The sequence below is a fragment of the Triticum dicoccoides genome, chromosome 1A (genome assembly GCF_002162155.2).
Source record: "Triticum dicoccoides isolate Atlit2015 ecotype Zavitan chromosome 1A, WEW_v2.0, whole genome shotgun sequence".
NCBI lineage: Eukaryota > Viridiplantae > Streptophyta > Magnoliopsida > Poales > Poaceae > Triticum > Triticum dicoccoides.
This window is the reverse complement of record NC_041380.1, coordinates 64,575,530-64,585,458: the sequence shown is the minus strand read 5'-3', so window position 1 is coordinate 64,585,458 and position 9,929 is coordinate 64,575,530.

Sequence of the window (9,929 nt, the reverse complement as noted above, 5' to 3'; positions counted from 1 at the left end):
AATATGAACTTTTGTCTTAAATCTTTCGGATCTAAATATTCATACCACAATTAAGAAGAATTACATTGGAATTATGCCAAGTAGCACTCCGCATCAAAAATTCCGTTTTTATCATTTACCTACTCGAGGACGAGCAGGAATTAAGCTTGGGGATGCCGATACGTCTCCAACGTGTCTATAATTTTTGATTGCTCCATGCTATATTATCTACTGTTTTGAATGTTTATGGGCTTTATTATACACTTTTATATCATTTTTGGGACTAACCTATTAACCCAGAGCCCAGTGCCAGTTTCTGTTTTTACCCTGTTTTAGGGTTTCGAAGAAAAGGAAAACCAGACGAAGTCCAATTGACCTGAAACTTCATGGAACTCATTTTTGGAAGGAAAGAAGCCCAGAAGACTTGGAGTGCACGTCGGGGGATCTGCGAGGAGGTCAAGAGGCAGGGGGGCGCGCCCACCTCCTGGGCACGCCCTCCACCCTGGTGAGCCCCTCGTGGCCCCCCTGACGTACTTCTTCCACCTATATATCTCCATATACCCTAAAAACATCCGAGAGCACAATATATCGGGAGTTCCGCCGCCACCGAAAACCAATCTAGACCCGTTCCGGCACCCTGCCGGAGGGAGCAATCCCTCTCTGGTGGCCATCTTCATCATCCCGGTGCTCTCCATGACGAGGAGGGGGTAGTTCTCCCTCGGGGCTGAGGGTATGTACCAGTAGCTATGTGTTTGATCTCTCTCTCTCTCATGTTCTTGATTTGGCACGATCTTGATGTATCGCGAGCTTTGCTATTATAGTTGGATCTTATGTTTCTCCTCCCCCTCTTCTCTCTTGTAATGAATTGAGTTTCCCCTTTGAAGTAATCTTATCGGGTTGAGTCTTTAAAGATTTGAGAACACTTGATGTATGTCTTGCCATGGATATCTGTGGTGACAATGGGATACCACATGCCACTTGATGTATGTTTTGGTGACCAACTTGCGGGTTCCGCCCATGAACCTATGCATAGGGGTTGGCACACGTTTTCGTCGTTATTCTCCGGTAGAAACTTTGGGGCACTCTTTGAGGTTCTATGTGTTGGTTGAATAGATGAATTGAGATTGTGTGATGCATATCGTATAATCATGCCCACGGATACTTGAGGTGACAATGGAGTATTTAGGTGACATTAGGGTTTTGGTTGATTTGTGTATTAAGGTGTTATTCTAGTACGAACTCTAGGGCTGTTTGTGACACTTATAGGAATAGCCCAACAGATTGATTGGAAATAATAACTTTGAGGTGGTTTCGTACCCTACCATAATCTCTTCGTTCGTTATCCGCTATTAGTGACTTTGGAGTGACTCTTTGTTGCATGTTGAGGGATAGTTATGTGATCCAATTATGTTAGTATTGTTGAGGGAACTTACACTAGCGAAAGTATGAACCCTAGGCCTTATTTCCTATCATTGCAATACCGTTTACGCTCACTTTTATCATTCGTTACCTTGCTGTTTTTTATAATTTCAGATTACAAAAACTATTATCTACTATCCATATACCACTTGTGTCACCATGTCTTCGTCGAACTAGTGCACCTATACAATTTACCATTGTATTGGGTGTGTTGGGGACACAAGAGACTCTTTGTTATTTGGTTGCAGGGTTGCTTGAGAGAGACCATCTTCATCCTACGCCTCCTACGGATTGATAAACCTTATGTCATCCACTTGAGGGAAATTTGCTACTGTCCTACAAACCTCTGCACTTCGAGGCCCAACAACGTCTACAAGAAGAAGGTTGTGTAGTAGACATCACCGCTCCGGCGGTTCTTCTGGCCTTTTGCCTCCTTGCTGTTGTTTTTGAAAGGGGTACTACTGCCCTAGCGGTAGTACCGCTCCTTGGAGCGGTAGTACCGCTCTATGCGGGCTGTGAGCATAACGGTTGGATTTTTCCCCACCTATAAAAGGGTGTCTTCTTCCCCAATGAACCTTATCCTTTGATCTCATGTTCTTCCCCCATTGTTGAACTTCTTCGAGCTTGCTAACTCTCAATCCCTCCATGGATTCTTGCTAGTTTTTGAGGGAAAAGAGAGAGGAGATCTAGATCCACGTTTCCACCAATCACTTTCTCCTCTAGGTGAGGGGAACCCCTTGGATCTAGATCTTGGAGTTCTTGGTGTTCTCTTTCTTCTTCTTCCTCTCATTTTCCTCCCTAGCATTAGTTGCTTCGGTGGGATTTGAGAGAGAAGGACTTGGGCACTCTGTGTGCCCTTGCTATTGCATTTGGTGCATCGGTTTGAGTTCTCCACGTGATACATGGAAGTTACAAGTTGAGAAGATTATTACTCTTGGGTGCTTGGTACCCTTGAGCTTGTTCCTCTTGGGTGCTTGGGCGCCCTAGATGCTTGGTGGTGTTCGGAGCTCAATCATTGTGGTGTAAAGCTCCGGGCAAGCGTCGGGGTCTCCAATTAGGTTGTGGAGATCGCCCCGAGCAATTTGACGGGTACCGGTGACCGCCCCCAAGGGTTGCCAAAGTGTACGGGTTCGGTGACCGCCCCCAAGGGTTGCCATTTGTACGGGTTCGATGACCGCCCTCAAGGGTCCCTTAGTGGAATCACGTCATCTTGAATTGTGCGAGGGCGTGAGGAGATTACGGTGGCCCTAGTAGCTTCTTGGGGAGCATTGTGCCTCCACACCGCTCCAAACCGAGATTAGCATCTGCAAGGGTGTGAACTTCGGGATACATCGTCGTCTCCGCGTGCCTCGGTTATCTCTTACCCGAGCCCTTTACTTATGCTCTTCACTTTGTGATAGCCATATTGTTTCTTGTCATATATCTTGCTATCACATAGTTGTTTATCTTGCTTAGTATAAGTTGTTGGTGCACATAGGTGAGCCTAGTTGTTGTTGGTTCTATGTTTGACAAATTAACCGCTAGGTTTATTCCACATTTGTTCAAGCCTAAACCGTAATTATTTTAAAGCGCCTATTCACCCCCTCTAGGTGACATCCACGATCCTTCAATTGGTATCAGAGCCTCGTCTCTCTTTGTTAGGCTTAACCACCTAGAGAGTAAAGATGTCGACTAGGGGATTAGGATTCTCTGACACTCTTAGTTTCGGTGGCATAAATTTTGATGTTTGGGTAATTCGCATGCTTAATCTCTTTAGGGTCATGAACCCAAATTTAGAGTGAATTGTAGATGTGTGTTTTTCTCCTCCAAAGGATCCCCTGAGATTATCTTTAGAGGATGAGAAAAACTCTTATCTCAATGCTCAAGCTTCTAATGTGCTTTTCGATGCTTTGAGCAATGTAGTTATATTTCAACTCATGCCGTTCCGGGATGCTCATGAGTTGTGGACAAAGCTTCAAGATAAATATGGCGTGTCCAAGTTTTGTGGGGATGATTGTTCTCCCTCCACCTCCGGCCGTGTTGTGTTCTCAACTTCTTCTACTTCACATACGTGTGGTTTGCCACAAGGTAATGACATGGGGAGTAGTGGTGTTCATTGCAATGATGATAGTGGGCTCATTGTTGATAATCCTTCATCACTTTCTTATTGAAATGCTTCATCTTTGGACTTTAGCACTTCGAGCACTCCAAATGTTTCACATGCTTGTGTTGATAGTCCTTGCATATCATGTAGAAATTGCTTGACTAAATCTCATGATGATATGCTTGCTATATCTTGTTGCCATGATGAAAATGCATGTATTTCCTCGAGTTGTTGTGCTAACAATGTAGAGGAAACCCAACACTCCATGGAACAAGATGTGGTCTTGGATGGTGCTTCAAGGGATCCTAAATCATCATCTATTGCATTTTGCCTTATGGCCAAGGCTTCAAAGGTATCTCCCACTTTGAATCCCAATATATCTTGTGATGATATTGATGATGGCAAGAGTGATGATGATGTTGATTATGATGAAGAGAATGATGATGTTGCCTCCTTAAAAATTAAGGGGGAAATGATTTTTAAAGCTCTTCTTAAGAATAAAATTGCTCATTCCAACTTCATGGAAATCATGTCTATTGCTGCTGAGGGCAAGAAATATATTGATGAGTTGGAATCTTGTCTTGAGAAGCATGAGGTCACCATTGATAAAATGGAAGGTCATGAGCGTGATTACGCTAATGAGATTGTGGACCTCTCTCAAGCTCTTGAACTTGAACAAACCACCAAGGAATCTCTTGAGGAGACTTTTGCTCTAGAATTATCTAGAGTGAGGGAATCTCGTGATAGAGCTCTTGTGATGGCCAATGATTTTGAAACTAAAAATGCTAAGCTTGAAGTTTCTCATGCTAGACTCCTTGAGGATTTTGAGCACCTCGGAAATGGCTCAAGGGTCATTAAGGGTGAGCTCATCAAACTCACCGAGTCTCATGCTCAACTTGAAGCTTCTTATTTAAAAGAGCTTTCCAAGTTGTCCTCTCCTCTTAGTGTTAATGATGATGCTTGTGCTACTAACTCTATTACTTGTGAAGCATCCATTTTGAAGGAGAATGTTGAGCTACGGGATCAACTTGAGTTGCTATCTAGCAATTATGGGAAATTGGAAGAAAGTCATGAAAAGCTCTCAAGCTCTCATGATGATCTTCTAGTATCCCATAATGTGCTAAAGATAGCTCATGAGGCCATGATTGCTAAGGTAATATCTAGTGAGCCTCATGTGGATACTAGCACTACTTCTAGTCAAAATGCTATGTTGCCATGTGCTAGTCCTTGTAATTCATCTACTCACAATGTTGGTACATCTTGTGATGAATTGCTTTCCTTTCCTTGTTGCTCTAACAATGAAGCTTATACTTCCTCTAGTACTTGTGTTGAGACTAACCATGTAGAGGAAATCGAAGAGCTCAAGGCCCAAGTCACTTCTTTGAAGAAAGACTAGGAAAAGAGTCATGAAGGGAAATTCACACTCAACAATATCTTGACTGTGCAAAAATCCCCCAATGACAAAGGTGGACTTGGATTCAACTCCAAGAAGAAGAAGAAGAAGAAGTCCAAGATGAACAAAAAGAAGGGTCAAGAACAAGTCAAGAATTCGGCCAAGATTGTTTGCTTCAAGTGAAAAGTAGAAGGGCATCATGTTAGATCTTGCCCATTGAAGAAGAAGGCCATTAGTGACAAGCAACAAGGGAGCGGCCACAAGTTTGATCTCATGCTCAACCACAAGTTGAAGAAAGTCCTCTTCCCAAGAATCCTCAAGCTAATGCTTCTCAAGTTGAGAAATCAAGTGAGAAGAAAGTGAAGAGTAGATGTTGCTACTTATGTCGTGAGAAAGGTCACCTCGCCTCTTCATGCACTAGTGGTAACTTATCCAACCCAATTATTATTGATGATATCTATTCTCTTGGGAAGGATAAGGTTGGCAATGTGTTTGCCAAAGTTGTTGGTACTCAAAGTGGTGTCAAGAAGAGAACCATTTGGGTAGCCAAGCCTATTGTGACTAACCTCTTAAGACCCAACCTGGTTGGGGACCAACAAGCTCAAACTTGATCAATAGGTGTTGTTGGAGGGCATTGGAGACTTGGCTGCTTTATGAAGAATTAAGGGGACTTCATCATTCTAATTGTCTCAAGCCAAGTCATTCGGATTATCAAGTTTCTATCTTTTATCCAATGTTCATCCATGCGGTAACTCATGCTTAAAGTGTTTACATTGATAGTTACTTACCCCTTTGCATGTTTGGTTTTGTTCCTTGCATGTGTTTGTATATGTTGTGCTTCCAACTTGATTATCTTGAGCAATCAAGTATGTGTGTGTTGGTTTGCACATCATGTACGTGTGTGTCATGCATTGAGCCTTTTGCATCTTGTTCATTTCTTAGTTGGCTCTTGTGAGAGATTAATGGAATATCCCATTATGGGGGAGTGATGTGCTTTGTGCACCTCACAATCCTATATATGTGTGTACATGAGTAATACCATCTAGTATTGATATTTCAAGATTATCTAGTCGCTATGTGGTATGTCTTCTCATGAGAAATTCAAATTCTAAATTGTCCATTAATTATCTCTCGTTGGATCGTTTTTTTGCCTCTTGTTTATCTTTAATTGGTATCACATTATGGGGGAGTAATATGCTATGTGTATATTACTAGCCTAGAAAATGTGTACATTTGAGATATTATCACCTAGAATTGATATTGTAAATTATCTTGTTCCTAGGTGGCATGTTAGCTCTACAAGTTGCAATTTGCTTTTTGTTTGGTATGAAGATGATGTCGGATATCCTTGCTATCTACCACCAGGAATTATTTCTAAATACTTCTTGTCTTTTGACAATTGGTACTCACTTATGTGTGGTAGAAATTATTGATCATCTTTACATTGGCCTTTGCTTTTATTTGCTTTATCTCTTGCCTAGGATTGTGTCAACTCCCATTGTATTCCATACCACTTGTGGATCTTGTTATTTACTTGAGCTTGTCTAGTGTTTGTATAGATATAGTGAAAGTGGTGATCCCATCTTGTGCTTTTTGTATTGAAATGCAAATTCTCTATAATGCACAATGCTTGGGGGAGCTATCCTATTCTTCTTAGAATGCTCACCTTGTGATCCTTATCAAGTGTGTGTTGGTGGAATGCAAACCGTTTCTTTTTGGTACTTTGTGCCATCATGAAACTTTATAAAGCACTTGGTTTGTTTGGAACCATCCTCTCTTTTGGGAGTTTGACATCTTTCTTTTTGAGTGTATCAATGGATATCTCATTCCTTGATGTATCTTTTTGGATATCCTCCAAGTGATGATTTATTCATTTGGTATCTTTTCTTCGCTTGGTATTTCTTTGTCTTTTGGTCTCGGTTCTTGAAAGTCTTAAGCGTGCATATTTACTTCTTGTAGTTTCTTTGGCATGCTTTCTTTCTTTGACCCAATATATAGGGGGAACTCCACTAAGTCTCAAATTGGATGAGATGTGCATGCAATTCATTTTCATATCTATATGCACATATTTATGTGGAGTTTGTCCTATGTGTTGCTGGTTCTCTAACTCTTTGGTCCCAATGAGTTTGTGTACCATTTTGTTTATGTTGTTGTTCTAGGAACAAGTGGAGATGCATTGGATGCTCGGCTCACTCACAAGGAAGGTGGTGTCACCATGTGCTTATTGGAGTCAAGCTAGGATGATTAATGAACTACTATCTACCTTTAATTGGTATCTACTACATCCATCCAATGGTATCTTGGTAACAAGTATCATCATCTACTTCATGCACACATTTCTTGCATCAACCTTTCGTAGGTTGTATCATGGCATGTTATCCATTCTCTCTTGTGATACTTGTTTCCTTTCTCAAAGCATCTCAACAATGATGTCTTGTTGCTAGTTGTGATGTCTTTGATGTTTGTGTGGTTGGAATTCATTTATATGCAATAAGACCATATCTAGCCTTGTGCTATGCTCTCAAGCAAATATCTTATTGGTATATGTATGACTTCCTTTTGGATATCTTGTTCCTTCATGTTGTAACTATTTCGGGTGTACATCCTTCTTTGTAGATATATATCATCATGATTTCGTGTACCTAGAACCTTATACACTTGAGAGAAATTACATCTCCAGATGATATTCTTTCTTTCACGTCCACCTTGTCTCTCTTTTGTTATTTCTTTGGTGGCTCCGTGAAAGCTTTTGCCTTGAGTGCGTGTCATATCTCGTTGCATCTTGATGCACTCTTGTGTGGTGAAGATTATTTTTCTCATGCTTATCTTTACGAGGCTTTTGCCATCTTAATTGGTATCCCTCCTCTTGATGAGGCTTTCTTGTTCTATCTTCACCACGGGTTGTCACAAGCATAGGTTCTCTATATGCTTATTAGTAAGCTTGTGAACCCATTTGCTAGTTGTGTGTGGGAATGATAGGCCTTGCACCATGCGCCTCATTCTTCCAAGATTATGTTGATGCTTAATGCTCATCCGTACATTAGTCTTCTCAAGTGCTTTGCCATGACTCACACACATCATTTTGGTTGAGCCTACTCTTAAGTTGCCTCTTTTATATGTTGCTCAATCATGTGTTTGTTGCAAGTGCTAGGCTTTATTTCCTACATGCTCACTTGCACTTGTTGTGAGTTTCTGTTGATTTTCGGGGAGTGATGATCTTATTTTGTGCACTTGGTATCCTAATGCAAATGTTGTAAGGAGTGCACAAATCATGGAGAGCTTCACTAGTGTCTTTAGAACACTCTGTTACTCTCTTGCACTTGTCGTGAGGTTCTATTGATCTTGGGGGAGTGACGATCCTATTTTGTGCTCATTGTATCCAATTACAAAACTAAATTATGCACAAATCATGGGGAGCTTCTCTAGTTTCTCTAGAACACTCCTTTGCTCATATCATAATTTATTTCTTTCATATGGCACGTAGGATCATTGTTCTAGTTGGCTCAATTGATATTCGTTGATTGCTTGCTTCAATTGGTATATTTTGATTGCCTGATTGCTTGTTTCTCTCTTTTTTATGTCTTTGTGGCATATCATTATTTTGCTATCTTTGTGCCTCAATATAGCTTGTGTTCCTCCAAGTATTTACCTTTGGTTATGTGTGTTGCATTTCACTCACTTGTTGAGAAATACACAATTTATGGAGGACCACAATTTATATTGGCCTTCTAAGCTTTTCGCCCATTTTGGCAATCGATGCCAATGGGGGAGAAGTTTCAGAGAGTTTTGTGAAGAATTTTAGAGAGTTGTCTCTTCTAGCTTTGGTTTGTTCCTAAGCATACGCATCTCCTACGCATGCATTATTGGTTGTTGCATAGCATGGTGATGCATAATTCCTCCTACGCATGCATTATTGGTTGTTGCATAGCATGGTGATGCATAATTCCTTATATAAACTCTCTTGAAAGTGATTGTCATCAATTACCAAAATGGGGGAGATTGAAAGGACATGCGGTGCCCCCATGTGTGGTTTTGGCAATTGATGACATTCTCTATGGACTAATGGTTGCATTGAGTTATATTTGAAGGATTTGTCCATAGGCATTTCTTGAAGTCCATGTGTTGGTTTCAAGGAGTTTATGTGTTGACCGAGGTGCTATTAAGGAATTATCCAAAGATTGGTCATGTGAGTGTTGAGCTTATTGCAAGCATGTCTTGAAGAAGAAGATTGTGTGATCATTCATGTTTACCTTCATGACATCATCCAAACGAAGAGAGTTGGAAATATTCAAAGTTGATCAAGACTATGTCAAGAGTGAATCAAGTTGATCAACTCACAAAGCGTAAAAGATGTACCGAGAGGGATCAAGTGATCCCATGGTATGGTAAGCATTGTCCATTGCACTTTGTGTACTAACCCATGGTCTATGTGAGAGTTCTATGTGGGGTTAGGTACGTGTCCATGGGCTTGCATCAAGAGGAAGATATCATACAACCCATCGAAAGGATGACATCAAGTGGTGATCGTCATCAAGATTGCCGTGTGCAAGTTTAGGTGGAGCACCAACGAAGAGATCAAGTTCTTAAAGCTTGCCATCCATTATGGTTTCAATGGACTTGTGAAGATGTGCCGAAGAGTGGCTCACCCATAGTGGAGTATGGGGGAGCAATCATCTAGTCTTTATCGAGCCAACGCAATCAAGAAAGGTGGTCCAACTTGAGGGAGTCAAGATCATCATCATCTAGCTCAAGTGGACCATGTGCAAGGAAAAGGTTTTCCCTTGATAGGCTTTCTATTTTACCGGTCTCGTGGTGGTAGTTGGGAGATCGGGTTATAGGATCGTTTGTCGTACTATCAAGGGGGGCTCTCAAGTTGGTGGCTTGATCGTATCGTTAGTAGAGAGCTCAAACCATTGCATCCTTGCATCATGTTTCTTGGTTCTTGTTTGGTTCTCTTTGTGAGTCTTAGAGCTTATGGTCATTTTGATGACAAGCTTGAGTTCATCGAAAACGGAGTTCACATGCGTCTTCTATGATGTTTTCGGTGTTGGAGGT